Below are 6,860 nucleotides of genomic sequence, written 5' to 3' on the forward strand. Positions count from 1 at the left end.
TCAGGACCTCCAGGGAGAGTGTCCCAGTGAGCTCAGAACTGCCAGGCAGAGTGTCCCAGTGAGCTCAGAACTGCCAGGCAGAGTGTCCCAGTGAGCTCAGGACCTCCAGGGAGAGTGTCCCAGTGAGCTCAGGACCTCCAGGGAGAGTGTCCCAGTGAGCTCAGAACTGCCAGGCAGAGTGTCCCAGTGAGCTCAGGACCTCCAGGCAGAGTGTCTCAGTGAGCTCAGGACCGCCAGAGCTACATAGTGAGACCCTGGAAGAAAGAAAAGAAAAAACATATTTCTGTCACTTCATTCTGTTTGAATGGGTCTTCTGTTAATGTTTTATCATGAGAATAGAAAGTTAGATGTATTCTTCCCACAAACCAAAAGAAAACTGAACACTTAAATCTCTAATTGTATATTCTTGCTTTTTTTTAGGTAGAAACTGGAACTATTAATATTTTTGTATATTTAAATACATAGTTTTTAAAAATGGTATCTAAATGAGTTTAAAAATTCTTTTGTCTTCTAAACTCATGTATAGTCAGAACATGCCAGTGTTGGCTAAAGGTGCTTAGTATCAGTTTTTGAAAACTATGTTTACATATTTAAATGTTTAATTCTTTACAAATATACCAGATCTTAAACAAAAGTGTATAAAAATTTCAGTATCTATATTTAGCATTCTCTTAACAACTGCACAGCAAAGTTAGACAACACCCTTTGGTTCAAGGATTACAAGATGTAGTATCTGTAGTGGAAAGCTGGACATTTAAAATAAGCAGCTAGAAATTCATAATCTAGCCTGTCTTGTTTCTTTGTAGTTTTCATGTTCCAAACCTCCAAGTAAACTTTGTATATACACCAGGAAATTATAGATAACCAAGCACAGGAGACTTTTTCACCCAGTAGTAATTTTCTCTGTAAGCAGCCAATGGACTTAGAAAACTTTAACATTTTACACAAAGCGAATGTTTCCTAACCTTCACAGAAGTGATGGGAAACATAAGCGTTGAGATCCGGTCCTGCGCTGAAGGTTTTAATTTTAAGCCCTAGCTTGTGCTTTATCTTGTTTATATCCTGTCAAACTATATACTTAATCATGTGGGTGTGAGACAGTTCTTACGTTATACTAGGTTTGTAAAAAGATTTTAAAATATGTATGTATATATTGTAACTTGATATACAGTGTTCTTATTATAATGTAAATTTTTATTAAAAATTTCTACTGGGCAGTGGTGGCGTACGCCTTTAATCCCAGCACTTGGGAAGCAGAGGCAGACGGATTTCTGAGTTCGAGGCCGGCCTGGTCTACAGAGTGAGTTCCAGGACAGCCAGGACTACACAGAGAAACCCTGTCTCGAAAAACCAAAAATAAAAAATAAAATATTAAATAAATAAAATTCTGGTTTTTTCTTATGTGTTAATTTTTGAAAATCTGCTTTTCTTGGAGATAATGAAAGGTTTACATTTTAAATAAGATGGTAATAAATGCTTTAGTATCTGAGACTTTTGACTAGAGGTTTATAGCAGTTTGAAGCCTGATACTTTTTAAGGATTAATAACCATTAGCATACACATACACACACACAGCTTGATAAGTAAAGATTCAAGTGTGATGACCTGAGTTTAATCCCCCAAAACAAATGTGAAGGTGGAAGAAGAGAACCCACCCCACAATGTTGTCCTCTGAATTCCACACAGGCACACCACTCAGTATTAATTTACAAAACAAAATTTTCATGTCAGCAATATGGCTCAGCATATAAAGCCACTTGGTGTTAAGCCTGATCACACTGGTTTAGATCCCCTGGGTCCACAAGGAAGGAGAGTACTGACTGCTGCTGGTTGTCTTCTGGTAACTTCTAGCCATCGATGATCTGAGGCTTATACACCTACATACATGGGTAATGAATTCATAGATATTACCAGACTTTAATAGGACAGCATTGTATGAAAACATCCAAGTCATTTTTGACTCTACATGTGGTACGATGATATATTCAAATACTGCTTCATATATTTTAAGTGATAACAGAATTGTATGATTAGAAGAGAAAGAAAGATCATTAACCTTTCCCCCTCTTTTTTGATTTTTCTACTCTGCCTTATCTTTAGAACAACAGAAAATCCTGGGCTCGGGATGTGTCTCAGTTGATCAAGTATTTGCCCTAAGTGTGAGGAGTTCAGCTCCCATACTCAACATGAACACACACACACACATACATACACACACACACTACATACATACAATAATAAATTAATTTGAAAAAACAACAAAAGGAAGAAGATCTAATACAGAGCATGCATAAAAAGTGAAGATGGTTTTGGGAGAGGAGCCTTGGGAGGCGTCTATGCAGATAGTTGAGTAGTCAGTACAATTCCCCAGCCGGCCCTGTGGACTAAGGGCTTGGGATTTATTTGTGTTAATAAACTTAGTACTAGTCAGTATATATTTTTTCTCCAATCAGATTAACAGTGACAGAGAACTTGCTGAGAGCTAGATACTTTTACTTGTTGGATATAGAATAATTAGTAAGATTTAATCTTACTCATGGAGAGGCATGGTGTAGACAGAAATATAATCATCTACTCCCTGGATACTCCCTAGCAACAGCCAGTCAAGATGAGTCAGATAGTTCCAGATGTACTTTCAGACCGCTTGTGATTGTCCGTGGTCTTGCTTCCGAGCACCCACTTGTCAGCTCACAATATCATTCAATTAGATGCTTGTCAGGCTGGAAACCTTCTTGCTTGCTTGCCATTTCCTATAAAGCCTTGTCCTGCTGAGGGCTCAGGGCTTCACCCTCCTGTCCTGCTGCATCAGAGGCAGAGGTGAGCCCAAGCTCCAGGACCTTTGGAAGTGCTCTTAACCACTGAGCCATCTCTCCAGCCCCTATAGAGTTCTTAAACACCGTAATTACAACTTAAAGCATAACTTTAGCCCCGATGAAATTTCCGAACTAGACTGTTCCATAGGCAGATAGAATAATTTGTTGGGGTGGAGAGTTGGGGGCTGGGCAGAAGAGCAGCATGGTTGCAAAGCAAATAGATTTTATAAGACAGTCCTCAGGGTGGGGCTCTGACTGGATAGGGGCTGTCTAGATTGACTTGGGAACTAGGTGCCCTTGCCTAAGGTAGTTGAGCTTTATGAGCTGGTTAAGGGAGGTTTCTGGAGGATTAGGGAAACTTTCTGTTGAATAGAAAGCACCTTAAGAGATCTGCTTTTTTAGTAAACAAACCTTTTGGCTTGTCACCAGCACTGCCCTCCTGGATCTGACACTCAGGTTTCTCATTTAGTGCCAAACCACTCTGCAAATGTATCACACCAGTTTACATGCTCATTGCCTTGCATGTGACAAGTCCAATCTTGTTTTTTAAACAATACTAGCAGGCTTTCTAAAAGTGGTACGCACATACTGGTTTCTGTGTATGAGTTTTCCAAGAAGACATTAAAACAAACAAACAAACAAACAAACAAAAAAAAACAAAAACAGAAATCTCCTGCCACTTGATTGTGATGGTGCCTACATACAAAAGGACCCAAACACATCCAACTTATCAAGTCAGTTTATTACTTTCAGAGAGTGGCAGCTTCCTCTCTTTTCACTTACCAAGCTCTGATCTTACAGGCTCTAAGGTTATTCAGCAATGTATTAGTAAGGCTTCTCTAAAGGAACAAACAATTGAATGTGCATGTACACACGTACATGTACACACACACATGTACACACACATACACAAACACACATTTATTAGAATGGTCTGTAGGCAGTGGTTGGAATAACCCAACGATGGCTATCTCAAGCCAAGAAGCCAGTAGTAGGGATGGGTCAGCAGTCTGAATTTAATTCTGGAGACCCAGAGAAGTCTTAGAAAGCTGTTAGTCTTCAGTGTGCACTGGAATCCTGAAGAAGTGCATTCTAATACCTAACTATCAGTAGAGGAATTCATAAGCTACAGAACAGATGAACTTTCCTTAAAGAGAAGGCAGGCAAGCAGGCAAAATGCACAAGCTTTCTTTCATATCATTTCACGTGGGCAGCTACTAGAAGGTGTGGTCCAGATTTAGGGCAAGTCTTCCCACCCCAAATGATCCAGATTTAGGGTGGACCTATCACCCTTAAATGATACGGTCAAAAAAAATTCCTTTCAGGTCTGCTCAGATGCTTGGAGTTGTTTTGTTTTGTTGTTTTTGTTTTTAAATTGGTTCCAGATGTAATCAAGTTGACAACCAAGATTAGCCATCCCAAGCACCCAGCAGAGGGCAGAAGCCAACCAGGCCCAAGATAGAATTGTATGTTGGGGATCACAATGTCTTCAACTTAGCAGGAAAAAAAATTATAGTGCAACCCAATCCCTTTTTCTCCCCATCTCCCCACCAGTATCTTTCTTTTCCAACCCATTCCCTCTACTTTCATGTCATGTATGATTTTATGTGCCTATATAGAATCTACACAATCAAGAGAAAATGAGCAATATATGTCTTTCTGGAATCTTGAGGGTTCCCGTGAAACACTGTCATACCACAGGAAGGATGGATGGTTTCCTATTGCTGTGATTTGAACTAGCTTCATTGTATAGAATAACAGGCTGCTGCTGGGTAACTTTTATCTACCTAGAATTTGGAGGGCAACTATGTTGGGAGATATTTTTGTGTGTTGTGTATCCAAATGCTGATTTCTGTACCCAAAGATCTGGTTGCAGAGTCTCTTATGAAGCATCTCCCCACTCAGTATTTTGTAAATCATTGTTCTCTGTAACCTTCTGATTGGTTAAAGAAAGAGCTGAACAGCCAATAGCTGGGCAGGAGAGGAAAAGGCAAGACTTCTGGCCCAGGGAAAGTGAAAGTGAGAAGGATCTCAGGATGGGGACCAGGGAAGCCGACATAGGGTAGGGACATTCATGAAGAGGGATGACCCAGGGTAAGACAAAGATGTCAGGTAATGGGCCATGTGGCTGGGAAGTAGGCCAGGCCAGCATAGTCTGGTTAGAATATCTGAGTATCTGCCCTGCTATAGTACCTGAAGCTTTTAATAAATATAAAAGTCTCCTTGTCATTATTCAGAGCAAAAGTTGGCATAGAAAAGCCCATACTTTTACACAGCTATCTATGAAAAGTTTAATTGTTTGCTAGAGACTGAACCCAGGGCCTCGTTTATGCTCAGCACACACTTTTACCATTGAGGTATATCCTTTGCCCCTCTTAATCTTTGTTTTTGTTTCTTTGTTTCTTTGTTTTTGGTTTTTCAACACAAGATTTCCCTATAATAGCTCTGGCTGTCCTGAAACTCACTCTGTAGACCAGCATGTCCTCTCAAATTCAGAGATCTGTCATCCTTTGCCTCCTTAAGTGCTAGGACTCAAGGCCTGAACCACCATCACCAAGCCTTGTTTCATTATTTTGAGATAAGGTCCTACTGTGTATACAGACTTTGCTGGCCCGGAGCTCAATATGACCAGACTACCTTTGAACTCACAGATATCTGCCTATCTCTCCTTCCTTAGTGCAGGGATTAAGGAATGCAAAAACCCCTCTTAATCTTAATGTAACTCAAAAGACTAGTAACTTTTCCTTCTGTAGTTAGTTTGGAAAATAACTCCCATTTCACTGTGCCAGAGAAGTAAAACTTTGGCATGTGACCCAGCAATTCCATTCTTTGTTGTAAGGCCAATGGACTCACATGGATGCCTGCATGGCATCTCTAATTGCAGCGTTATTCACAATAGCTAAGGAGGGGAAATAGCCCAAGCGTTCATCAACAGATGAATGGATAAACACAATATGGCATGTACTTAACATGGAATATTTTACACAAACAGAAGAAGGAATTACTAAGACATACAATAGCATGAATGAACTTTGAAAATTATGCTGAGTGAGCTAGGTACAAAAAGGCAAATATTATTCCATGAAATGTGTAGCATAAGAAATTTCATAGAGTCAGGCAGTAGTGGCACATGCCTTTAATCCCAGCACTTGGGAGGCAGAGGCTGGCAGATTTCTGTGAGTTCGAGGCCAGTCTGGTCTACAGAGTGAGTCCAGGCCAGCCAAGCCTACACAGAGAAACCTTGCCTTGAAAACAAATATACAAACAAAACAAATCAAAACAAGAAAAAGCAAAAGCAAAACCTTATAGAAATGGGAAGTAGGCAGTAGCTTACAGGGCTTGGGGAGAGAGAGAAATGAATTATTAATAAGGGGCTATCAAGTGCAGTTGTTTGAATGAGAATAGCCTCCGTAGGCTCATATGTTTGTGTGTATGGTTCCCAGTTGGTGGACTATATAGGAAGGATTAGGAGGTGTGGCCTTGTTGAAAGAGGTGTGTCACATGGAGTGTGCTTTGAGGTTTCAAAAGCCTTCATCATAGCTCCCCGACCCTGTCTCTGCTGCCTTTAGATCAGGATGTAAACTCTGAGCGTCTGCCCCAGGGACATGCCTGCCTGCAATCATGCTTTCTACCACAATGATCGTGGACTAACACTCTGAAACTGCAAACAAGCCCCCAATGAATGTTTTCTTCTGTAAGCTGCTTCAGTCATGGTGCTCATCACAGCAATAGAATAATAACTAAGACATAAAGTTTCTGTCTGATGAAATATACAGTAGTGATAGTTGTGAACATAGTCAATGCCACTGAATGGCAGATTGTTTTTGAGTGGACAAATAGGGTGGGATTATGGTTGCCTTTTCAGAGAGTCAGCTTCATTTTCCAGCACCCATGAGATGACTCACAACTGTCTACAACTCAGTTCCCAAAGATCTGGTGCACTCTTCTGGTCTCCAAAGGTTCCCAGACAGACAAAACACCCAGACATACCAAATGAAAAAATAAGTTTTTAAATGGACATGGTAAAAACTGGTCATAAACAGCAAA

The sequence above is a fragment of the Mastomys coucha genome, unplaced genomic scaffold (assembly GCF_008632895.1).
Source record: "Mastomys coucha isolate ucsf_1 unplaced genomic scaffold, UCSF_Mcou_1 pScaffold14, whole genome shotgun sequence".
NCBI lineage: Eukaryota > Metazoa > Chordata > Mammalia > Rodentia > Muridae > Mastomys > Mastomys coucha.